Source organism: Stomoxys calcitrans, chromosome 1, assembly GCF_963082655.1.
Source record: "Stomoxys calcitrans chromosome 1, idStoCalc2.1, whole genome shotgun sequence".
In the NCBI taxonomy this organism is placed as follows: domain Eukaryota; kingdom Metazoa; phylum Arthropoda; class Insecta; order Diptera; family Muscidae; genus Stomoxys; species Stomoxys calcitrans.
In genome coordinates, this window is record NC_081552.1 from 231,761,409 (window position 1) to 231,788,679 (window position 27,271).

The 27,271-nt window shown below is 37.5% G+C and overlaps 1 protein-coding gene across 3 annotated transcripts in view; it reads right to left on the minus strand.

Moving 5' to 3' along the window:
* LOC106092057 (uncharacterized) overlaps positions 1-27,271 on the minus strand; it is a 57,739-nt gene that overhangs the window by 24,340 nt on the left and 6,128 nt on the right. For 2 of the 3 annotated variants that reach the window (XM_059361972.1, XM_059361961.1), the window contains exon 1: positions 20,287-20,589. The exons of the other annotated variant lie outside the window; for it this stretch is intronic. The gene's annotated coding sequence lies outside the window, so the exon portion shown is untranslated. Of the gene's footprint in view, positions 1-20,286; positions 20,590-27,271 lie in introns of those variants that run through there. 3 annotated transcript variants of the gene reach the window in all.

The window sequence follows — 27,271 nt, forward strand, 5'->3', positions numbered from 1 at the left end:
GCATTTGAAAGCCCCCTCTTCAAATTTGTTTCAATTCTATTGAGATGAAATTCCCATATGATACACTATTATCAGTTCTCTGTGTGCAATCTATTCCCACTGTTCCCTCAAATTGTTTCTCATTTGCTGCAGATTAATCATATAATTAAACAATAAAACAGCCGAATAATTGAACAATGAATTAAATAACTGTATAATTTGATAATTGCACGTATTGTTATACATGTTGATATAGAAAACAAAAATTGATTAGAAACTATATTAGCCTGTAGTACCTCAAAACTGAAGTTTATTAAATACACTTGAGAGAAAAAAATAAGCACCAGGTAAAAAAAAATTAAGTATGAGGGAAATACATACACAAACAAGGAGTCTAATACATGTTAAATCTTATTTTTGTTCATTGATGGGGTTTTGTAATTCAATATTTGATTAAATAATCAATTGTGACTTTTTGTACAAATCTCCAAAATTCGAAAGAGAATTTCAATCGACAAAAAATGTTCAGTTTAGAAATCTGTTGTAGTAAAATTTAATTTTTAAATCAAAATCCATTATAAAATCGAAATCGATTAACAAGTTGAAATCGATTATAAAATCGAAATCGATTTACAAGTTGAAATCGATTATTAAATCGAAATCGATTAACAAGTTGAAATCGATTAACAAGTTGAAATCGATTATAAAAGCGTAATCGATTTCGAGTTACTATCGGTTACGATTTAAACTCAAAATTGAATGTTCAATTATGAACATCAATTATTATACCAAAGTCGATTATTAATTCGGATTTTAAGTTGATGAAAAATCGAAATTTGTAGAATATCGATAAACTAAATCACTTTTTAAATCAAAATCGATTATTAATTCGGATTCTAAACTGATGAAAAATTAGAATTTGTCGAAAATCGATAAACTAAATCACTTTTTAAATTAAAATCGATTAAAAATCGAGATTGATGAGAAAATCAAAATCGATGACAAAATCGAAATTTCTGGAAATATCGAAATCAATAATTAAATCGAAATTGTTATTTAATCAAAACCTGGTATTAAATTGAAAATTGATTTGCAATTCGGAATCGATTTAGACATTTTTTTCATCGAAATCAATTGAGCAATCGAATGCGAGTATGAAATTAAAATCGATTAAGAAATCAAAATCGACTAAGACATCAAAATCGGTTAAGAAATCAAAATCAATTAAAAAACCAAAATCGATTAGGAAATCAAAATCGATTAAGAAATCAAAATCGATTGAGAAATTAAAATCTATTAAAAATTCGAAATCGATGACAAAATCGAAATTTATGGAAATATTGAAATCAATAATTAAATCGAAATTGTTATTTAATCAAAACCTTGCATTAAATTGAAAATCGACTTGCAATTCGGAATCGATTTAGGCATTTTCTTCATCGAAATCAATTGAGCAATCGAATGCGAGTATGAAATTAAAATCGATTAAGAAATCAAAATCGACTAAGACATCAAAATCGGTTAAGAAATCAAAATCAATTAAAAAACCAAAATCGATTAAGAAATCAAAATCGATTTAAAAATCAAAATTGATTAAAAAATCAAAATCGATTGAGAAATTAAAATCGATTAAGAAATCAAAATTGGCTAATAAATAGAAATTGATTATAAAATCGAGCCCTATAATCGACTTTTATTTTGAAAACGACTACAAAATCGGAATCATTTACCAAATAAAAATCCATAATGTTAAAATCGAATATTAAACAATTCCACTATTAAAAAATCGAAATCGGTTATGAAATCAAAACGAAACTGGTTATTAAATCGAAATCGATTATCAAATTGAAAACGATTATCAAATTGAAAACGATTATCAAAAGGAAACTGGTTATTGAAAAAATCGGTTATCAAATTGAAAACGATTATCAAAACGAAATCGATTATCACAACTTAAGACCACCTTTAACTACCTTAGAGCGACCACCTTAAACCACCGTTGACTACCTTAGGCCAACTCAGATCACCGTAGACTACCTTAGACCAACTTAGACCACCACATACCACCTCAGGCAACTTTAGACAACATTAAACCACCAAAGACCACTTTAGATCACCTAAGACCACCTTCGACTACCTTAGACCACCTTAAACCACCAAAGACCAGCTTAAACCACATAAGACTACCTTAAACCAACTCAGATCACTTCAGACCATCAAAGGCTACCTTAGACAAACTTAGACCACCTTAGACTACTTTAGAACAACTTAGATCACCTTAAACCACGTTAGACCACTAAATACCACCTTAAACCACCAAATACCACCTTAGACCACCTAAGACTACCTTCGACTACCTTAGACCACCTTAAACTACATAAGACTACCTTAAATCAACTCAGATCACTTTAGACCAACAAAGACTACCTTAGACAAACTTAGACCAACTGAGGCCACCTAAGACCACCTTAGACCAACTCAGACCACCTTAGACCTCCCTAGCCCACCATAGACCACCTCGGACCACCTCGGACCACCTTAGACTACCTTAGACCACCTCAGACCACCTCAGACCACTTCGAACCACCTTGGACCCCCTTAGACCAACTAAGACCACCTTAGACAGCCCTTTGGTCACCCTCGACCAACTTAGACCTCTATAGACTACTTTAGACCACCTTAGACCCCCTTAGATCTTCTTAGAACATTTTAAACCACCTTGGACCACCTTAGACCACCTTAAACCACCTTAGACTACCTTCTACTACCAAAGACCACCGCAGACCGCCTTAGACTACCCTAGACCACCTTAGAGCACCTTAAATCACCTTAAACCACTTTGGACCACCTTAGACAACCTTAAATCACCTTAGACCACCTTCGACTAACTTAGGCCACCGTAAACCACCTTAGGCTACTTTAGACAACCTTAAACCACCAAAGACCATCTTAAACCACTTTAGACCACCTTAGACTACCTTAGACCACCTGAGACCACCTGAGACCACCTGAGACCACCTAAGACCACCTTAGACCACTTTAGACCACCTTAGACTACATGAAACCACCTAAGACCACCTTAGACCAACTCAGACCACCTTAGACCAACTCAGACCACCTTAGACCAACTCAGACCACCTTAGATCACCTTAGACTATCTTAGACCACCTTGAACCACCTTAGACTACCTTAGACCGCCTTAGATCACCTTAGACCAACTAAGACCACCTTAGACTACCTTAGACCACCTTAGACTACCATAGACTACCTTAGATCACCTTAAACCACCTTAGACTACCTTAGACCGCCTTAGATCACCTTAGACCACCTTAGACCAACTCAGACCATCTTAGACTACCTTAGACCACCATAGACTACCATAGACTACCTTAGAGCACCTTAAACCACCTTAAACCACCTTAGACTACCTAAGACCGCCTTAGATCTCCTTAGACCAACTAAGACCACCTTAGACTACCTTCGGCTGCCTTAGACAACCTAAAACCACCTTAGACCAACTCAGATCACCTTAGACCAACTCAGATCACCTTAGACCAACTCAGATCACCTTAGACAACCTTAGACCACTTTGGACCACCTTAGGCCACCATCAACTTTTGACCACTTTAGACCACCTTAGACTACCTTAGACCAACTTAGACCACCATAGACCACCTTAGGCTGCTTTAGACAACCTTAAACCACCAAAGACCATCTTAAACCACTTTAGACCACCTTAGACTACCTTAGACCACCTGAGACCACCTGAGACCACCTAAGACCACCTTAGACCACTTAAGACCACCTTAGACTACATGAAACCACCTAAGACCACCTTAGACCAACTTAGACCACCTTAGACCAACTCAGACCACCTTAGACCAACTCAGACCCCCTTAGATCACCTTAGACTACCTTAGACCACCTTGAACCACCTTAGACTACCTTTGACCGCCTTAGATCACCTTAGACCAACTAAGACCACCTTAGACTACCTTAGACCACCTTAGACTACCATAGACTACCTTAGACCACCTTAAACCACCTTAGACTACCTTAGACCGCCTTAGATCACCTTAGACCACCTTAGACCAACTCAGACCATCTTAGACTACCTTAGACCACCATAGACTACCATAGACTACCTTAGAGCACCTTAAACCACCTTAGACTACCTAAGACCGCCTTAGATCTCCTTAGACCAACTAAGACCACCTTAGACTACCTTCGGCTGCCTTAGACAACCTAAAACCACCTTAGACCAACTCAGATCACCTTAGACCAACTCAGATCACCTTAGACCAACTTAGATCACCTTAGACAACCATAGACCACCTTAGACCACTTTGGACCACCTTAGGCCACCATCAACTTTTGACCACTTTAGACCACCTTAGACTACCTTAGACCAACTTAGACCACCATAGACCACCTTAGGCAACTTTAGACAACCTTAAGCAACCAAAGACCACCTTCAACCACTTTAGACCACCTTAGACTACCTAAGATCATCTTACACCACCTTAGACCACCTTAAACCACCTTAGACCGCCTTCGACCACCTTAGACCAACTTAGACCAACTTAGACCTCCTTAGACCACCATAGACCACCTTAGACCCCCTTAGATCTCCTCAGCATTTAAACCACCTTGGACCACCTTAGACCACATTATACCACCTTTGACTACCTAAGACTACCTTAGGCCACCTTAGATCAACTTAGACCAACTAAGACCACCTTAGACTACCTTGGGCCATCTTTGATCACCTTAGACTACCTTGGACCAACTTAGACCTTCTTAGACTACCATTGACTACCTTAGACCACCATAGATCAACTTAGACCTCCTTAGACCACCACATATCATCATAGAACACCTAAGAGAACCTTAGACAACCTTAGAATACCTAAGATTGCCTTAAAGCACCTTACACCACTTTGAACCACTATGGACCACCAAAAACCACATTGGCCAACCTCAAACCACCATAGATCACCTAGGACAACCATAGACCATAGATTACGAGACCGCCATACACCGCTGTATATCTAGATTACCATGGACAAGCAAGAAGCACTGTGTGCCATCATGGAATGTCATGGGTCATGGACCACTACAGACCACCATATGATTCAAAGAATACCATAGCCTTGCGAAAAACAGCTTGGATTTCACAGACCATCGTAGACAACCATGGACCATTATAGACTATCATAGACCACCATAGACCATCACCAAGCACCATGGACCATAAAAGAGCACCCTAGACCATCAAAGAGCACCATAAACCACAATTGACCTTATTGAGATAGTTCTATGGGATAGTATCCTAGGATTTTGGCCCCACCAAAGCTGCCTCATATGAATAATTATCATTTTTTTTGTTATTTGTTCTACAAAATTTGCTGACGTTCATCTCATTATCCATTATCTATATTTCTAATAAATATATCAATGTTAATTTAAAAATGCTATACATTACGGCATACATAATTCGCATTTTACGGATGTTGTCTAATTTATTTATTGACATTATTTATATGTAATTTATTGTGTTTTCTCGTAACGCCTTGTATTCAGTACACATTCAACATGTTAAGCATATAATTAAATATGCCTGCCATTTGTAATAATCTATAATCTGATGATGTACATACAGCTTAATTAACTTCAATGGGAACAGGGTTTGAACGGAATATGGTTTTAATTATTAGTTCGGCAAAGTATAGTAAAACATATTATTAATTACCTAAGGAAGGAAAAATAATAGAAGGGCAGCGGAATTAAAGAAAAGGAAAAATTAGGTTGAAAGTAATGGAAAAATCAGTTCATATACTAAGCAAAGTTAATATTTGGTTCATTTCGTTGTCTGTCTCCCATTTGCTTGTTTTCTGACTTTCAGCAATATCTTGAGCTTTTTTTTAATAATAAGCAGACAATACATTATACTACCTTTTCAGTTTAATGTTCCTTAATATCAGTTAAAACTTACTTACAAGGGAAAGTTTCCTTAACATTTAGCGCAGAACATGGAAATTTGGGCATCTTTAAATTTAGTTTAACAAATTGTTAAACTTAAGAAACATTTCTTAGTATATGACCACAATGACGTCATCAAATCTGGCCGAGAGCCGTTGCAGTTGTCTAACGCTCGAAGCCATCAACAGATGCACAGAATCATGTGTACCATGGAAGTAGTGTAATTGTCGCAGAAAAAAAGTCTGTCATTACACAAAAATACATGCATTGGGAAAAGTACAGCTAATAGACGGGGTTGTCGAGCGTGGTTAATGTATCATAGAGGCGTTTTCGCAATAATTGCAAATTGCAAATTTTGCCCATGAACATTCCGCTAAGGAACAGGGACAAACTTCTCACATATCAATGAGTGCAGTCCGATTCAAGTTAAAGCTCAATGATAAGGGGCCTCCTTTTTATAGCCGAGTCCGAACGGCGTGCCGCAGTGCGACAATTCTTTGGAGAGAAGTTTTACATGGCATAGTACCTCACAAATATTGCCAGCATTAGGAGGGGAAAACCACCGCTGAAAATTTTTTCTGATGGTCTCGCCAAGATTCGAACCCAACCCTGCGCTACAGTGACCTCCAATACGGTGCAATAATTACGATTCAAATACAACATACCAACGCACGGCCCTTGAAGCCATCACACCTAATATGGTTGAAAAGTCTTCTAACCAAAAACGAAACGCGTCCCATAGTGGTTGGTGTGTGTTGCCATCTCTGGCTTTCCTTTTACAATTACAAAGAAAATTTCTAAACATGCTCAATGTTTAGAAATCTCTCGTCTCGAAAGAGAAACAAACAAAACTTGTTAAATTGATTAATGATCTTTGTTCTAACAAAAAAAAAACTGAAAAAATAGTTTTTTAGGCTTTAACTAAGGTACCATGTTGCACTTGTTCGAAAGTAAATTTTCTTACTTTCAACGGTTTTTGTTGTAGCAGTGTGTTGTACACTGAGGCGGCAGCCCTTGCCAATGAAGGACTTCATCGGGTCAACGGTATGTTGATTTTGCTGAAATGATTTTGGGTTTTAATAATAGGATGACGCAGAGTTAAAGATCTATAATACTACCATTCAAGACGAAAATTCCCTAATATTAAGTAAACGTTGTTCACCAAATCTTTCAGATTAGCGAAGCAATCCTTTTAAGTTAAAGCACCAATGCTCTTCAGCATATGGTTTAAATAGGGCCGCATGGAAAAATCGCTAGGGAACTTGTTGTAAGGCTTTCCGGTTTCTATAGCTTACGGTACAATATTGTACTTCTCTCAAAGTACATTTTCTTACTTTCAACGATATTTGTTAACCTCGATTAAATGATTTCCGTCTTAAATAATAAGAGGACACATAGTTGAAAATCTGTTTTACTAACGTTTGAGAAAAAGATTCTTTAAATCAAGTAAAAAAATTTTCAGCAGGCGGAAGTTTTCCTTAAAAAAAATGAAGAACTGAAAATATTTAAATTTAGTTTCAAAAATCTTTATAATTAAGAAAAAATTGTTCCAGTTATGGCTTTAATAAACCTATATTTCCCCTTAAAAAGAAAGTTGGAGAACAAAGAATGTTTAAATTTAGTTTAAAAATCTTTCAAACAGTTACAGTTATGGCCTTAATAAACCTATCCTTTGGAAAAACTCATTTGAAGACCTTGCCAAAAATGCTCCATACTCATTCCAGCAAGCTAAATCTTTCTTTTATATATTCAACCTTATTTTTTTATACCCACCACCGAAGGAGGGGGATATATTCATTTTGTCATTCCGTTTGCAACACATTGAAATATCCATTTCCGACCCTTAAGTATATATATTCTTGATCAGCGTAAAAATCTAAGACGATCTAGCCATGTCCGTCCGTCTCTCTGTTGACAACACGCTACAGTATTAAAAAATAGAGATATTGAGCTGAAACTTTGCACAGATTCTTTTTTTGTCCATAAGCAGGTTAAGTTCAAAGAAGAGCTATATCGGACTATATGTTGATATAGCCCCCATATAGACCGATCCGCTTATTTGGGGTCTTAGGCCCATAAAAGCCACATTTATCATTCGATTTTGCTGAAATTTGGGACACATTTACGATCCGATTTTGCTGAAATTTGGGACAGTGAGTTTTGTAAGGCTCTTCGACATATTTCTGCAATTTGACCCAGATCGGTCCAGATTTGCATATAGCTGCCATATGGAACGATCTCTCGATTTAATGTCTTGGGCCTATAAAAGGCCCACTTATTGTCCGATGTCGCCGAAATTTAGGACAGTGAGTTAAGTTAAGCCCCTCGACATAATTCTGCAATATGGCACAAATAGGTCCAGATTTGGATATAGCTGCTATATAGACCGATCTTTCGATTTAAGATTTTGGGCCCATAAAAGGCGCATTTATTGTCCGATTTCGACGAAATTTGGGGGAGTGAGTCAAGTTAAGCCTTCTGCAATATGGCCCAGATCGGTTCAGATTTGGATGTAGCTGCCATATATACCGATCTCTCGGTATAAGGTCTTGGGCCCATAAAAGGCCCATTTATTGTCCAATGTCGCCGAAATTTGGTACAGTGAGTTAAGTTAAGCCCCTGCACATGCTTCTGCAATTTGGCACAGATCGGTCCAGATTTGGATATAGCTGCCACATAGACCGATCTCTCGATTTAAGGTCTTGGGGCCATAAAAGACGCATTTATTGTCCGATTTCGCTGAAATTTGGGACAGTGAGTTGTGTTAGGCTCTTCGACATCCTTCTACAATTTGGCTCAGATCGGTCCAGATTTGGATATAGCTGCCATATAGACCGATCTCTCGATTTAAGGTCTTGCGCCCAGAAAAGGCACATTTATTGTCCGATTTCGCTGAAATTTGGGACAGTGAGTAAAGTTAAGCCCCTCAACATCGTTCTGCAATTTGGCCCAGATCGGTCTAAATTTGAGTATAGCTGCCATATAGACCGATCTCTCTATTAAAGGATTTGGGCCCATAAACGGCGCATTTATTGTCCGATGTCGCCGAAATTTGGGACAGATGTTAAGTTCGGCCCGGCCGAACTTAACGCCTTTTTACTTGTTTTTTCTCCAAGTTATTATACCACCTTCTGTTTATTTGGTTTGAAAACAACCACAACAATCAGCGATAACAATACTTAATTATTATCATATTTTATTACCTTCAGTGCCATTAATTCTGCCACCGTATGTTTTGAATTTTAATTAATTTTTTTGTTTACTTTAGATTTTTATACTATTCTTAACTAAATCTAAATCTGTTCACATTGAAATTTATTGGCCATTCTTGGGCCATAATAAGAAACTCGTTTCGATTTTGCATTGTAATAATCATTCGCTTTTACGTGTATTGCTGTTGTTTTTTGTATTGTTGTCTTTTCCATTTTTTTTTTCTTCTTTTTTTGTTCAACCAATTAGACGTGTGAGAAGACAAGGGGCGACAGTATTATATGCATTATATGACTTTGCATATTGTTGATCAAGAATAATTACAACTGGTTGTGGTTGTGTTCTTGGGGGGGGCAAACAAAAAATAAATAAACTTGGCATACGTGTATCACTTTTTTCTGTTTTTTTTTATTTGTGATGTGTAAACCACAAAGATTTTAGCAAGAAAACGAAATCACATAACATTGTTGTCAATTACTGAGAAAATTAAGATTTAACATTGGCGCTATAATCGCCCCCAGAGCAAAAGCACTCAATTGTGTTGCTGGTGTAAGTGACTCATTAAGCTGCTGTAATTCGAATAATAACGATAACCAATATCATTTTTCAAAAGTTTACACTACAGATTAATTTAATATATGGCAATTATTTTGAAGAAAAACAAGTAAAAAGGCTTAAAGTTCGGCCGGACCGAACTTTGGATACCCACCACCTCGGGTATATGTGTAAACCCCATTTCGTCACAATCCGGTGAAAATTGGATAACTTAAGCACCCCAATTCGGCACGTTGCATTGAGTGGTCTAATACATAAGTCACTGTTCAATTTTGTAGAACAAAATATAGGTCTTTTTGGCAGACTTATCCAATTATAAACCGATCTGAACCATATTAAGGTCGGATATCGTGAGGCTTAAAATAACCCATTGTTGCAAATTTCAGCGAAATCGGATAATAAATAAAGCTTTTATGGCCATTAGACCCTTTATCGGGAGATCAGTTTATATGGCAGCTATATCTAAATATAGTCCGATCTGAACCATATTTAGGTCAGATGTTGAGAGGCCTAAAACTGCGCACTATTCCAAATTTCAGCGAAATCGGTTAAAAAATAAAGCTTTTATGGCCTTCAGACCATTTATCGGAAAATCGGTCTATATGGCAGCTATATCTAAACATAGTCCGATCTGAATCATATTTAGGTCAGATGTCGAGAGGCTTAAAATAACCCACTGTTGCAAATTTCAGCGAAATCGGTTAAAAAATAAAGCTTTTATGGGCTTCAGACCCTTTATTGGGAGATCGGTGTATATGACAGCTATATCTAACTATAGTCCGATCTGTACCATAAATACGTCAGATGTCGGGAGGCTTAAAATAACCCACTGTTGCAAATTTCAGCGAAATCGGGTAATCAATAAAGCTTTTATGGGCTTCAGACCCTTTATCGGGAGATCGGTTTATATGACAGCTATATCTAACTATAGTCAGATCTGAACCATATTTGGGTTAGTTGTCGAGAAGCCTTAAAATAGTCAATGTTTTATATTTCAGCGAAATCGGGTACTAAATAAAGCTTCTATGGGCTTCAGACCCTTTATCGGCAGATCGTTCTATATGACAGCTATATCTAAATATAGTCCGATCTGTACCATATTTGGGTCGGATGTTGGGAGGCCTAAAACCGCGCTCTATTCCAAATTTCAGCGAAATCGGGTAATAAGTAAAGCTTTTATGGGCCTCAGACCCTTTATCGGGAGATCGGTCTATATGGCAGCCATTCCTAAATATAGTCCGATCTGAACCATATTTGGGTTAGTTGTCGAGAAGCCTTAAACTACTCACTGTTTCAAATTTCAGCAAAATCGGATAAAAAATAAAGCTTTTATTGTCTTCACACCCTTTATCGGCAGATCGGTCTAAATATTGTCCGATCTGAACCATATTTGGGTCAGTTGCCGGGAAACCTTAAGTTTTAAATTTCAGCGAAATCGGATAAAAAATAAAGCTTTTATTGTCCTCAGACCCTTTATCGGGAGATCGGTATATATGGAAGCTATATATAAATATAGTCCGATCTGAATTATATTTGGGTCAGTTGTCGGGAAGCCTTATCGGATGAAATCCGATGAAAAATAAAGTTTTTAAAGGCCTTCAGACACTTTATCGGGAGATCGGTCCATATAGCAGCTATATCCATATATGGTCCGATGTGGCCCGTTCAAGAACTTAACCAGCGTTCATCAAAAAGACGTATCTGTGCCAAATTTCAGCTCAATATCTCAATTTTTGAAGCCTGTAGAGTGATTACAACAGACGGACGGACAGACACTCGTACAACGCCTTAGAGTTTTACGACGATCCGAAATATATATACTTGTAGGGTCGGGAATAGATATTTGGATGTGTTGCAAACGCAATGACTACATGAATATACCCCCTATCCTACGGTGGTGGGTATAAAAAAAATCATTAGACATTGCTTTTTCAAAAGCAGTTGATGTTATTAATCAGATTAACCTCAAATAACAGCTGTATTACGGTATTAATTTCAATACAAAACTGTATTGAAAACACATGTTTTTCGCTATCCCAGATCTATTAGACTTCTTTGTCTATAAAGCCATTATAGACGGTGTTGGTAACAGTGATGACCTAAGTTCCAATCATTATCAATTATCAATCTAATAACTTGCGGCTGTGAAGCACAAACAACCCATTGCTTAAATTGGCCTTAGTATTGAATATAAGGCGGATTTTTGAAGCACCGTCCACCAGAGCACAATATCATATACCATAGTACGGGTCGCAACCAAAGGCCCGCGCAAGACCATTCAATTCTGCTTTCAAGACACACTAACAAGTATAGGCGTAAAGTCCGCTAAGGCCACGGGTTGTACCAGTTAATGTTTCAGATTTACGGAACATTTGATATATATCTCTATTGTAATCCATCCTATCTATCCCCATGGTAACCAAAATTTGAATATTCCTTGTATCTCTATGGACTTTCCTTTCCGCTCTAGGTACTATCAATTACTCAACTTACTGTCACATATCACTTTAAGTTGAAAAAATAATCCTCCTCTTTACTTGGACTTGGACTTACCTAAAATGAGACAAGTAAAGAAAATAAACAAATGATTAGAATATTGCACATATAAAAAATATATAAATAGAAATTATTACATTTGCCTTAACTACTTGTAGTTTCATTTATAGTGATAAGGCTAAACAGCTAGACATTATGTCGAGACAACTTTTAATATTGTTATTGCATTTCCATTGTTATTGTGAAGTTCACACTTGTTTAAAATTCAACTTATATGCCAGAGTGGATTTTATTTTATTCAAGTGTCTAAGGTCTTATTGTGAAATTAAATCATAGAGATAAGATTGCATGAACAAAGGTGTTGCACGATAGGTATGTGACACAACAGTTTGCATTATTAAAAGTCAATTGTTAATGTAGTTTTTAGAACTAAATAAACAATTTTAATGTCCTATATACAATGGTAAACAAAGAAAATTACTGGAGAAAAGATAAGGTGGTGTAATATTTGTTCTTTATGTTAATTAAACTTGGGAGAATCGATGCAGCCTATGGAGAGAGTTATGGATTAGAAATACAGCCCTATTCTGAATAACAATTGCCTGCGAGTTTTTTCCCTACTACATTTAGCCCTATTCTGAATAACAATTGCCTGCGATTTTTTTTCCCTACTCCCTTTTCCCTTATTCTAAACAAACTTCGAACAAGTAAAAAGGCGTTAAGTTCGGCAGGGACACGGATGTCGAAAAGCCTAACATATCTTCGGCGAAATCGGACAATAAATGCGCCTTTTATGGGCTCAAGACCTTAAATCGAGATATCGGTCTATATGGCAGCTATATCCAAATCTGAACCGATCTGGACCAAATCGAAGAAGGATGTCGAGGGGCCTTACACAAGTCGCTTTCCCAAATTTCGGCGAATTCGGACAATAAATGCGCCTTTTATGGGCCCAAAACCTTAAATCGAGAGAACGGTCTATATGGTAGCTATATCCAAAACTGAACCGATCTGGACCAAATTGAAAAAGTATGTCGAAGGACCTAACACAACTCACTGTACCAAATTTTAGCAAAATCCGACAATAAATGTGCCTTTTATGGGCTCAAAACCTTAAATCGAGAGATCGATCTATATGGCAGCTATATGCAAATCTGAACCGATCCAGGCCAAATTAAACAAGGATGTCGATTGGCCTAACACAACTCACTATACAAAATTTCAGCAAAATCGGATAATAAATGCGGCTTTTATGAGCCCAAAACCTTTAATCGAGAGAAAGATCTATATGGCAGCTATATCCAAATCTGAACCGATCTTGGCCAAATTAAATAAGAATGTTGAAAGGCCTATCATATCCCACTGTTCCAAATTTCGGCGACATCGGACAATAAATACGCCCTTTATGGGCCCAAAACCTTACATCGAGAAATCGGTTTATATGGCAGCTATATCCAAATCTGCACCGATCTAAACCAAACTAAAGAAGGATGTCGAAGGGCCTTATACAACACCCTGTAAAAAATTTCAGCAAAATCGGATAATAAATGTGGCTTTTATGGGCCTAAGACCCTAAATCGCCGGATCGGTCTATATGGCAGCTATATCCTAATCTTAACCGATCTGAGCCAAATTGAAGGGAAATGTCGAAGGGCCTTACACATTTTACTGCCGCAAATTTTAGCGACTTCGGACAACAAATGCTCCTTTTATGGGCCCAAAACCTTAAATCTAGAGATCGGTCTATATGGTAGCTACATCCAAATCTAGACCGATCTGTGCCATATTGCGAAAATATGTCGAGGGGTTTAACTTAACTCACTGTCCCAAATTTCGGCGACATCGGACAATAAATGCGCCCTTTATGGGCCCAAAACCTTAAATCGAGAGATCGGTCTATATGGCAGCCATATTCAAATCTGGACCGATCTGGGCCAAATCAAACAAGGATTTCGATTGGCCTAACCCAACTCACTGTACCAAATTTCAGCAGAATCGGATAATAAATGTGGTTTTTATTGGCGCCACCATACTGTCCAAATAATTCCGAGTTTCGAGAGCGGTAAGCTCCTTGCCAGAATTTCTCTTGCGGCTACTGCAATCGCACAGACCTTTGCCTAAAAGACCGTCCAGCATCCATGCAAAGTATGATCCAAATCGGTCCATAAACAGATAAAGCCCCCATATAAACCGATCACCGGATTTGACTTCTTGAGCCCTTAGAAGTCTCAATTTTCCTCCGATCTGGCTGAAATTTGCAACAAGGTCTGGTATTAAGACTTCCAACATCCATGCAATGTATGATCCAAATCGGTCCATAAGCAGATAAAGCCCCCAAATAAACCGATCCCCGGATTTAACTTCTTGAGCACTCAATTTTCATCCGATCTGGGTGAAATTTGGAACAAGGACTGGTGTTAAGACTTCCTACATTCCTGCCAAGTATGATCCAAATCGGTCCATAAACAGATAAAGCCCCCATATAAACCGATCCGCGGAGTTGACTTCTTGAGCCCTTAGAAGCCTCAATGTTCATCGGATTTGGCTGAAATTTGGAATAAAGACTTGTGTTAAAATTTCCAACATCCCTGCCGGGTATGATTCGAATCGGTCTATAAACAGATATAGCCCCCATATAAACCGATCACCGTATTTGACTTCTTGAGCTCTTTGAAGCTTTAATTTTCATCCGCTTTGGCTGAAATTCGGAAAAAAAGACTTAAGTTATGACTTTCAATATCCCTGCCAATTATGATCCGAATCGGTCTATAAACAGATATAGCCTCCATATAAACCGATACCCTGATTTGACTTCTTGAGCTCTTTGAAGCTTTAATTTTCATCCGATTTGGCTGAAATTCGGGAAAAAGTCTTGAGTTATGACTTTCAATATCCCTGCAAATTATGATCCGAATCGGTCTATAAACAGATATAGCCTCCCTATAAACCGATCCCTTGATTTGACTTCTTCAGCCTATGGAAGTCCACATTTTCACCTGATTTGGCCAAAAACCCCCATCATATGACTTACAACCCCCATCATATGACTTACAACATCAGTACCAAGTATTATCCGAATCGGTCAGTATGGTGATATGGGCTCCCCTAAGTACCGATAACCCGATATGACTTCTTGAGACCAAGATAATTGAAATGCAAACAAGTTAATATGGGAACATTTTTAGCGGAATTCATGGTGGTGGGTACCCAAAATTCGGCCCGACCGAAATTTTACTTGTTTTTATTTAAAATAGTTATTTTTATTTTAATTTATTATTTTATTTTTTTTTTTTTCAAATTTATTATAACAATGTTCCGTACTTTTGTTAACTACTGTACACCATCTCCACTCTTTACAAATTCTTTAATAAATAGAATACATAATCAAACATACGATGCATATACACAACAGATTTACTAGGTAGTAAGATATTAAGTCTTTGGTTTATTTTTTTAGTAGGTAGGTACTTTATGAGCGAATGCATCATTTCTTGAATGACATTTTGCCTTTGGCTGTTATGTTTGTGGTCAATGTTTTGTTGGATTGTTTGTTTGTTTGTTATTGTTGCCGTTGTCAGACATAAACAAAACAAAACCAGCAACAGTAGAAAGATTCGTTCAAATTATGTAACAAGGCAAACAGAAAAACCCAAAAACAATTCAGCAACAACAAGAACAAAAATAATAAATTTATGCCTTAAAAGAATGTGTTGCTGCTGCTGCTGCTGTTGTTGTTGCTATTGCTGTCAATGGGAATGCTAGTGTTAATGGCCATATGATGGGTAGAGTGTATAAATGTGAGTATGTGTGTGTGCACGTGTCGTTGCTCAGCATAGAGTATTCTTCTCTAATGCTTACGTCAATATTAACCTTGAAACAAGAGACCATTCACAATACTACTACCAACAACAACAACAACAACACCAACTAAAAGAACCATCACATCAGCTTTAGCTAAAACAAAATTAATTTTTAAAGCCCCCCAAAAAAAAAAGCATCTGTTTCGCTTGTATGGCCATTTGTAGTTGTTGTTGCTGTAGTTGTTTTTGGCCTGAGGACATGTGTACGATATGCAAGAGTGCAAAATTGTTTATATATGGATGATATCAAAAATGTTTAAATATGAATTCATGTGTGAGTGTGTAAGAGTGTGTGATGCACCTTCCACAAAACCAAATAAAACAAAAACAAAAAAATAACAAAGTAATCCTCGCCTTCATATCCAAGAATAGCAGAATAGAAATGCAATCAACCAACCAACCGAGCGGTTAAACACAACAGCTACCTACGAGACCAACGAAACGCTTCCCATTAAGCCTTAATGGATAGCGGTTTAATCATTGAGTTCAAATCTAAACACAAAGCTAACAATGATGAAGTTGGTGATGATGAGAAGGTGTTTCTTCTTTGCTGGCAAATCATCTATAAATAATTTCTTCGTTGTCATTGGCAACGTATAAACAGAAAGTTCTTTGGAGCTGGAGTAGGTAAAATCCTTTGGACCGTGAAGTAATGCCTACTCTGTCGCTTATCGACTGTTGAAAACAACAACAGGTTGCTTGGAGATTTAATGGGAAGGCTTTTAACCAGAGACCAACATTCAACACCCGTGAAGAAAGGATTTTGTGGTACAATTGTATTGCAGTGTTATTATTGAGTGGAAAGCTTCATAAAAGGTGTAGAAGATAGGATGGATTACAAAATAGTTTTGGTGGAAGCTATAGTTATTCACTGAACAAGTGGTTGGTACACTTAAGTAATAGTCCGAAATAAAATGAAATAACTCGTTGGGAAGGTATTGTAATTTTAAGAAATAACAAAATTGGTACATCTTTTTAGTTTTTTTTTTGTTTTTCGTAATCTTCGATCATTAAGCTCGTCTCAAAAGACAAAACAAACGAAAAATTGTGAAATAAAATGATATTCGCCCTAAAGGACTCAACAGAATGAGCGAGTTAAGGAGTGTTGCATTGAAAAATGCAACCTTGCAAATAAATGTTAAAAAATTATCTCGCAAAAGTTAACAAATTTTCAACTTGGCACAGATGTTGGAAGTCATATCAGAACACTTCATGTAAAATTTCAGCCAAATCGTACACAAATTGTGGCACCCAGGGGCTCAAAAAGTCAAATCTGGAGATCGGTTTATATGGGAGCTATATCAGGTTATAGACCGATTTAAACGGTACTTGGCACAATTATTGAAACTCACAACAAAACACTACATGTTCAATTTCACCCAAATCAGACAAGAATTGCGGCTTTTTAAAGGCTCTAGAATTAAAATCGGGAGATCTGTTTATATGGGAGCTATATCAGGTTATAGACCGATTGCAATTGTACTTGGCACAGTTATTGGAAGTCATAACAGAACACTACATGCAAAATTTCAGCCAAATCGGACAAAAATTGCGGCTTGTAAGGGCTCAAGAAGTCAAACCTGGAGATCGGTTTATATCGGTCGGTGATTGACCGATTTGGATCGTACCGTGCACAGTTTTTGGAAGTCATAACAGAACACTATGTGCAAAATTTCAGCCAAATCGTATAAAAATTGGGACTTCCAGGAGCTCAAGAATTCGAATCGGGAGATCGGTATATATGGCAGCTATATCCAAATCTGGACCGATCCTGACCATATTGCAGAAAGATGTCGAGGGACCTAACACAACTCACTGTCACAAATTTCAGCAAAATCGGATAATAAGTTTGGGTTTTATGGTCCCAAAACCTTTAATCGAGAGATCGGTCTATATGGAAACTATATTCAAATCTGAACCAATCTGGGCCATATTGCAGAAAGATGTCGGGGGGCCTAACTTAACTCAATGTACCGAATTTCGTCGACATCGAACAATAAATGCGCCTTTTATGGGCCCATAGCCTTAAATCGAGATATCGGTCTATATGGCAGCTATATCCAAATCTGGACCGATCTGGGCCAAATTGGAAAATAATGTTGACTGGCCTAACGCAACTCACTGCCAACAATTTCAGCAAAATCAGATAATAAGTTTGGCTTTTATGGTCCCAAAACCTTTAATCGAGAGATCGGTCTATATGGCAGCTATATTCAAATCTGAACCGATCTAGACCATATTGCAGAAAGATGTCGGGGGGCCTAACTTAACTCACTGTCCCAAATTACAGCGATATCGAACAATGAGTGCGCCTTTTTTTGGGCCCACAGCCTTAAATCGAGAGATTGGTCTATATGGCAGCTATATTCAAATCTGGACCGATCTGGGCCAAATTGGAAAGGATGTTGACTGGCCTAACGCAACTCACTGTCAAAAATTTCAGCAAAATCGGATAATAAATTTGGCTTTTATGGGCCCAAGACCCTAAATCGGCGGATCGGTCTATATGGAAGCTAAATCCTAATCTAGACCTATCTGGGCCATATTGCAGAAAGATGTCGAGGGGCCTAACTTAACTCAATGTACCAAATTTCAGCGACATCGGACAATAAATGGGCCTTTTATGGGCCCAAAACCTCAAATCGAGAGATCGGTCTATATGATAACTATATCCAAATCTGTACCGATCTGAGCCAAATTGGAAAAGAATGTTGACTGGCCTTACACAACTCACTGTCCCCATTTTCAGCAAAATCGTATAATAAATGTGGCTTTTATGGGCTCAAGACCCTAAATCGGCGGAACGATCTATATGGCAGCTATATCCAAATCTATACCGATCTGGGCCAATTTGAAGAAGAATGTCGGCTGGTCTAACACAACTCACTGTTCCAAATTTCAGCAAAATCGGATAATAAATGTGGCTTTTATGGGCCTATGCCCCTAAATCAGCGGATCGGTCTATATGGGGGCTATAACAAGATATAGTCCCATATAGCCCATCTTCGACCTTAAACTGCTTATGAACTTAAAACGAGTCTGTGCAAAGTTTCAGCTCAATATCTCTATGTTTAAAGATTGTAGAGTGATTTCAACAGACAGACGGACGGACATGCCTAGATGGTCTTAGATTTTTACGCTGATCAAGAATTTATAAACTTTATAGGGTTGGAAATGGATATTTTGATGTGTTGCAAACGGAACGAATAAACCCCCATTCTTCGGTGGTGAGTATAAAAATTGGATAAGTCGTCTCAATAGTTTACAAGTTATAGCTGCTATAGGCGGAAGAGGTCAATAGAAATCAACTTTAGCTCCCTGTATTGAGTGGGGTAGCCATTAAATGTCGTTGCCTAATGTTCTGTGCCCTACTCTTCAAATGTTTTAGCCACATTATAGTGCTCAGATCAACACTTTTTTCATTGTGATTATATTTTTTTCAAACAGGACCACTGTGCTCAAGTTTTAAAATTTTGGTATTTTAAACTTTGAAGTTAAAGATTGGGTTTTCCAAAAAATTGATAATGGTTTTCGATAAAAACCAAGTTAGAAACCTATTTACGGCCATATTCACAAAAATTAATGAGACCTTAGAATTGGTTTATTTGACAGTTCTATAAAGGAAATTTGTCATTTAAACCTATTTCAAATCTTTATTAACACCAAATAGGTTCATTTTAAAGAATTCCTTTAAAATGCAAATTTTGCCCATGAACATTCCACTAAGGAACAGGGCTAACTTCTCAAATATCAATGAGTGCAATCCGATTCAAGCTTAAGCTCAGTGATAAGTAGCCTCCTTTTTATAGCCGAGTCCGAACGGCATGCCGCGGTGCGACACATCTTTGGAGAGAAGTTTTACATGGCGTAGTACCTCAGAAACGTTGCCAGCTTAGGAGGGGATAACCACCACTGATCATTTTTTTCTGATCACCTCGAACCCAGGCGTTCAGCGTCATAGGCGGACATGCTAACCTCTGCGCTACGGTGGCCTCCGTTGTCAATATTTGACAAATTTATTTCAGTTGTGCATATCACATATTTTTATAAATTATTGCTTTCTTTTTTTTAGGAGTAAATAAATTTTACAAATTTCTTCTCTTATTACAAAATCCATATCACAGAGTCAGTCTTTATTTTCCTCTTTTCTTTAATTTTGTAGTTAGGTAGATAGGTAGTCAGTTCTATTTCACTATGTACCTACTTTATCTCTATCTAATTGCCACACAAAATCACACAATTTGTTTCTAACTGCAAACAAAACGTAGTTGAGATGAGAACAGATGATGTTGTTATTGTTGTAACTTCTGGGATAAATAACTCTTCAATATCAAGATGATGAGAACCAAAAATTCTGACAATTTTTTTTTTTTGTTGGAGTAGCTACACCACACACAAAAGAAACACACACGCGGAGAAAGAGTACGAGAGAGCACGAGCAAGAATGAAAATATCACAAGCGATATTGCAAAGTCGACACTAAGTTGCCAACTAAATTGACATCAGCCACAGCAGAATTATTCAAGTCAAGCAACAAAAACAAAACAAAATAAAATAATGAAATCCCAAATACAATAGCAAGCAAACACAGCAAAAACAATAACAACTACACACAACAAATACAAGAAAATGTAAACACACCAAACAGAAAATGCAAGCAATCATCATCATCATCATCGTCCATCGTCGGGCACACACACTCAAACACACATATGTACGCAAGCAGCGAAATTATCAATTGTTTGTTGGTAGGGGTTTTGCTTTTAGATGGTTGTTGCTTTTGCTATTGCTGTTGCTCCCGAGTTAAACAAAAGAACGAAATATATCTGTATGTATAGAAATAATTTGTGTAAAGTGTGTGATGATGGCAACGATATATGAACATACATACATGCCAACATTTATACATATGTATGTACACAAATGTGTGTGTATATATTTATACTAATGGTTACATGTAACAAATTATAGTACCTTAGGTTGTACTGAATGACAGTAATTAGAGATTTTCTTCCCATACTACCATGGGCCTCACTCATATAAGCTGTATACTTAGATATCCAGCAGAAAGTCGAAATGGATAGCAATCAAAAGCTAACAACTTTTTATTTAAACTATCAAAAGCTAAAACCCGATTTAAACCGTTAAACCATATCTTTATTGAAAGCTAACTGCGAACTATAAGGTTCATAATATGTTGCGTACTACAGAAAGAACACCATAGACGATGGTGAACTAATTTCTTCAATATTTTTGTATCAACTCAAAGTATTGATCTATAAGTAAAGGGTGATTTTTTTGAGGTTAGGATTTTCATGCATTAGTATTTGACAGATCACGTGGGATTTCAGACATGGTGTCAAAGAGAAAGATGCTCAGTATGCTTTGACATTTCATCATGAATAGACTTACTAACGAGCAACGCTTGCAAATCATTGAATTTTATTACCAAAATCAGTGTTCGGTTCGAAATGTGTTCATTCACCGTTCAGCGATGAGGCTCATTTCTGGTTGAATGGCTACGTAAATAAGCAAAATTGCCGCATTTGGAGTGAAGAGCAACCAGAAGCCGTTCAAGAACTGCCCATGCATCCCGAAAAATTCACTGTTTGGTGTGGTTTGTACGCTGGTGGAATCATTGGACCGTATTTTTTCAAAGATGCTGTTGGACGCAACGTTACGGTGAATGAACACATTTCGAACCGAACACTGATTTTGGTAATAAAATTCAATGATTTGCAAGCGTTGCTCGTTAGTAAGTCTATTCATGATGAAATGTCAAAGCATACTGAGCATCTTTCTCTTTGACACCATGTCTGAAATCCCACGTGATCTGTCAAATACTAATGCATGAAAATCCTAACCTCAAAAAAATCACCCTTTATGTTTACATTCGCCACTAAATCCGGATTTATGGCCTTTCCGAGATTTAACTGCTAAATCCTGTGTTTTGTTGCAGACTTGTTGTTGCAGACACGATTTCATGGCTGAATAATCGATAAAAGTGCCAAATTATGCAACTGTTTGTGTATGGTTGTGTGTGGTATGCACATTCATGTATACGCATGAATGTGCATACCACAAACGCAGTGTTAACGGAAAAGGTTTGTTTTTGGATTTAGCTAAATCCAGATTTAAAAAAAAAATCAATGTAAACGTGTTATATGATCCTAATAAATACATACATTCCTAATAGTATTATCGGTTGTTATCGCATAATATCGATAACTATCCATTATAACTTAGTACTTGATACATATGACATGCGAAAGTTAATCACTAAAAATATTGATGTCTAAAATCGATCTATGATTACGAATACGAACGTGTAGACTAATTCGTTTAGAATTTTGCGCAGTTACTTCTTTATAAAGCAGGTCATTAGGGCTTGTCGGTTTTTATAGGGTTTATAGGTATTGGGTATACAAGTTAATAATGTGTATTGGGTTAACATATGGCATAGTTACTCACAAAAAGACCAGTACTGGGTGGACCCGGTCCTTAGAGACTGGATAAACCATATGCTAAGGAGCAGGTGGATAAATTGTGTGGACAGGGCACGCCACAGGGAGGCATTTTATCGCCACTGCTATGGGTAACCACTATAAATGACCTATTACGGATGCTGACTGAGGAGGGATTTGAACCCGTCTGCTATGTAGACGATGTTATAATACTTCTAAGGGCTAAGGATCCGAACGAGCTATGCAGAAGGGCCGAAAGGCTCTTGCATATGGCATATGACTGGGCTAGACCCAGGGGTCTCAATGTTAATCCAGAGAAGACTGAAATATGCGATCTCCCGATATGGAGTATTGATCTCATAAAAGCATTTTTCATCCTATTTCGATGAAATTTGGCACAGCGAGTTTCGGTACCCCTCTAAACCTATTTGTGGAATATCGTCCTGATTGGACTATATTTGGATATATCTGCCATATAGACCGATCTCCCGACATGGAGTATTGAGCCTATAAAACAAGCATTTTTCATCCGATTTTGATGAAATTTGGCACAATGAGTTCCGGTACCCTTTTAAACCTTTTTGTTGAATATCGTCCAGATTGGACCATATTTGGATATAGCTGCCATATAGACCGGTCTCCCCATATGGAGTATAGATCTTATAAAAGGAGCACTTTTTATCCCATTTCAATGAAATTTGGCACAGTGAGTTCCGGTACCCCTCTACACCTTTTTGTTGAATATCGTCCAGATTGGACCATATTTGGATATAGCTGCCATATAGACCGATGTCCCGATATGGAGTATTGTTCTCATAAAGGGAGCATTTTTCATCCTATTTCAATGAAATTTGGCACAGCGAGTTCCGGTACCCCTCTAAACCTTTTTGTTGAATATCGTCCAGATTGGACCATATTTGGATATAGCTGCCATATAGACCGATCTCTCGATATGGAGTATTGAGCCTATAAAAGGAGAATTTTTCATCCCATTTCAATGAAATTTGGCACGGCGAGTTCCGGTACCCCTCTAAACCTTTTTGTTGAATATCGTCCAAATCGTACCATATTTGGATATAGCTGCCATATAGACCGATCTCCCGATATGGAGTATTGAGCCTATTAAACGAGCATTTTTCATCCGATTTTGATGAAATTTGAAACATTGAGTTTTGATAGACCTCTGCAACTGTATGTTGAATATCGCCCAAAGATTTGGGTTATGAAGCAAGATTTCAAAATAAAAGATCTCATCTTGAAACACTTGCTTGTATATTTAAGGGTCACAACCTTTAACTTCGACTTTTACTTGGTTACTGAATATCGTTAAACTGTATATAAAACTTCGAACTTCTTTTTTTTCAAAAAATCTTGAAGGAGCATTCTTGAAGGAGCACTCATATCAATAATTTTGACCATTCTATTTCTAGGAAGGCTATATAAAATTCTTCCAGGTCAAACTTAACTCATGGGGTCATTGAATGTTATCAACAATTATCTGATTCCAAATAAATCTTTTGGGATAAATTTTGACATTTTGACATGCATTTTCATGCGATCGATAAGTTACAATGTTATTATTTTGCCATAAACCCAAAAAGTCATTGTCCCACATGAAGAATTTTCAAATGGCCTGCCTATGGTCCGGTGAGTACCCCATGGTACTCTTTGCTATCAAGCAATACCTGTATATCAGTTAGTATATGAATGTAATCTCCTCACTCATATAATGGTTTATCAGCTCTCTATTGTTATGAATGCAGTTAAAAAAAAAACAGCTATTGTTTTTATAATTTGTGTACTCTCAGCTGATCAGTAGGGGCTTAAGTTCACTGACTGTGCTGATTTTTGATTAATCATTTTTTTAGGTATTTAATATAATTGAAATTTATGAAGGTATTCAATTGTTTGCAAAACGTTGATATTCTAACAAAATTTCTTTGTTTTGCTAAAAGTTGTTTACAATATTTCTAAAAAAAAAAAATGAAAGTTTATTTAAAAATAAATACTTAAAATGACATTTTAATAACGTCATTCACAGTTCAACAATTTATAGATTGAAAACATTAGTAGCTTTCGAGAAGGTAGTACTGAAAATCAGAGATTTTACTATTAGCATTGTTATTAAGGATTGACTTGTGATTAAATCTCAACGGAATATTTATTAAAATACTTAAAAATCCTCTTTTTTTAAATACTCCTAACTAAGGAAATAGTTGCTAATTGGATGTAGTCATGAGATTTGTTTATACATCTATTGATCGCATACAAAGATCACCAATATAAAACAAGTAAAAAAGCGTTAAGTTTGGCCGGGCCGAACTTTGGACACCCACCAACCCGGGTACATATGTAAACCACCTTTCGTCAAAATCCAGTGAAAAATGCATACCTCATACCCCATAGCAGCTATATCGAAATATGTTCCGATTTGGACCAAATACTTAAAAGTACAAGTCATTCTTCACCAGTATATAACGAAATATTCGTCTTTTAAGTAGGTATATCTAAAAAGAAACCGATCTGAACCATGTACGAGACGGATGTCGATAAGCCTAACATAAGTCACTGTGTCAAATTTCAGTGAAATCGGATGATAAATGCGCCTTTTATGGGGCCAAGACTTTAAATCGAGATTTTGGTCTATATGGCAGCTGTAACCAAATCTATATCGATTTGGACCAAGTTGCAGAAAAATGTCGAAGAGCCTCACGCAACTCACTGCCCCAAATTTCGGCGAAATCGGACAATAAATGCACCTTTTATGGACCCAAAACCTTAAATCGAGAGATCTGTCTATATGGCAGCTATATACAAATCTTGATCGATCTAGGCCAAATTGCAGAAATATGTCGAGGGACTTAACTTAACTCACTGTCCCAAATTTCAGCAAAATCGGATAATAAATGTGGCTTTTATGGGCCTAAGACCCTAAATCGAAGGATCGGTCTATATGGCAGCTATATCCAAATCTGGACGGATCTGGGTCAAATTGATGAAGGACGTCGAAGGGCCTAACACAACTCGCTGTCAGCAAAATCGGGTATTAAATGTCGCTTTTATGGGCCTAAGACCCCAAATCGGAGGATCGGTTATGGCAGCTATATCCAAATCTGGACCGATCTGGGTCAAATTGACGAATAATGTCGAAAGGCCTAACACAACCCACGGTCCCAAATTTCAGCAAAATCTGGTAAGAAATGTGGCTTTTATGGGCCTAAGACCCTAAATCGGCGAATCGGTCTATATGACAGCTATATCCAAGTCTGGAACTATCTGGACCTAATGGAAGAAGGATGCCGAAGGGCCTAACACAACTCACTGTCCCAATATTCAACAAAATCGGGTAATAAATGTGGCTTTTATGGGCCTAAGACCCTAAATCGGAGGATCGGTCTATATGGCGCCTATATCCAAATCTGGACCGATCTGAGCCAAATTGACGAAGGATGTCGAACGGCCTAACACAGCTCACTTTTCCAAATTTTGGCAAAATCAGACAATAAATGCGTCTTTTATGGGCCCAAAACCTTTAATCGAGAGATCTGTCTATATGGCACCTATATCCAAATCTGAACCGATCTGTGCCAAATTGAAGTAGGACGTCGAAGGGCCTAACACAATCCACTGTCGCAAATTTCAGCAAAATCGGATAAGAAATATGGCTTTTATGGGCCTAAGACCCTAAATCGGCGAATCGGTCTATATGACAGCTATATCCACATTTGGACCAATGTGGGCCAACTTGAAGAAAAATGTTTAAGGGCCTAACACAACTCACTGTCTCAAAATGCAGCAAAATCGGATAATAAATGTGGCTTATATGGGCCTAAGACCCTAAATCGGCGAATCGGTCTATATGACAGCTATATCCAAGTCTGAACCGATCTGGGCCAAATTATAGAAGGATGTCGAAGGGCCCAACACAACTCTCTGTCCCGAATTTCGGACACATCGGACAATAAATGCGTTTTTTATGGGGCCAAAACCGTAAATCGAGAGATCGGTCTATATGGCAGCTATATCCAAATCTGATCCGATCTGGGCCAAATTAACGAAGGATGTCGAAGGGCCCAACACAACTCTCTGTCCCGAATTTCGGGCACATCGGACAATAAATGCGTTTTTTATGGGGCCAAAACCTTAAATCGAGAGATCGGTCAGCTTTATCCAAATCTGGACCGATTTGGGTCAAATTGATGAAGGATGTCGGAGGGCCTAACACAACTCACTGTCCAAAAATTCAGCAAAATCGGGTAATAAATGTCGCTTCTATGGGCCTAAGACTCCAAATCGGAGGATCGGTATATATTGCACTTGTATACAAATCTAGACCGATCATTGTCTGTTGTGACTTCCAAAAACTGTGCCAAGTACGGTTCAAATCGGTCTATAACCTAATATAGTTCCCATATAAAACGATCTCCCTATTTGACTCCTTGAGTCTTTATAAGCCGCAATTTTTGTCCGATGTAGCTAAAATTGTTCATGCGATGTTCTATTACGACTTCCTATAACTACGGTCCAAATCGTTCTATAACCTGATATAGCTCCCATATAAACCGATCACCCGATTAGACTTCTTGAGCCCTTACAAGCCGCAATTTTTGTCCGATTTGGCTGTAATTCATCATGTGGTGTTCTTTTAAGACTTTCAACGACTCTGCCAAATCGTTCTATAACCTGATATAGCTCCCATATAAACCGATCTCCCGATTAGACTTT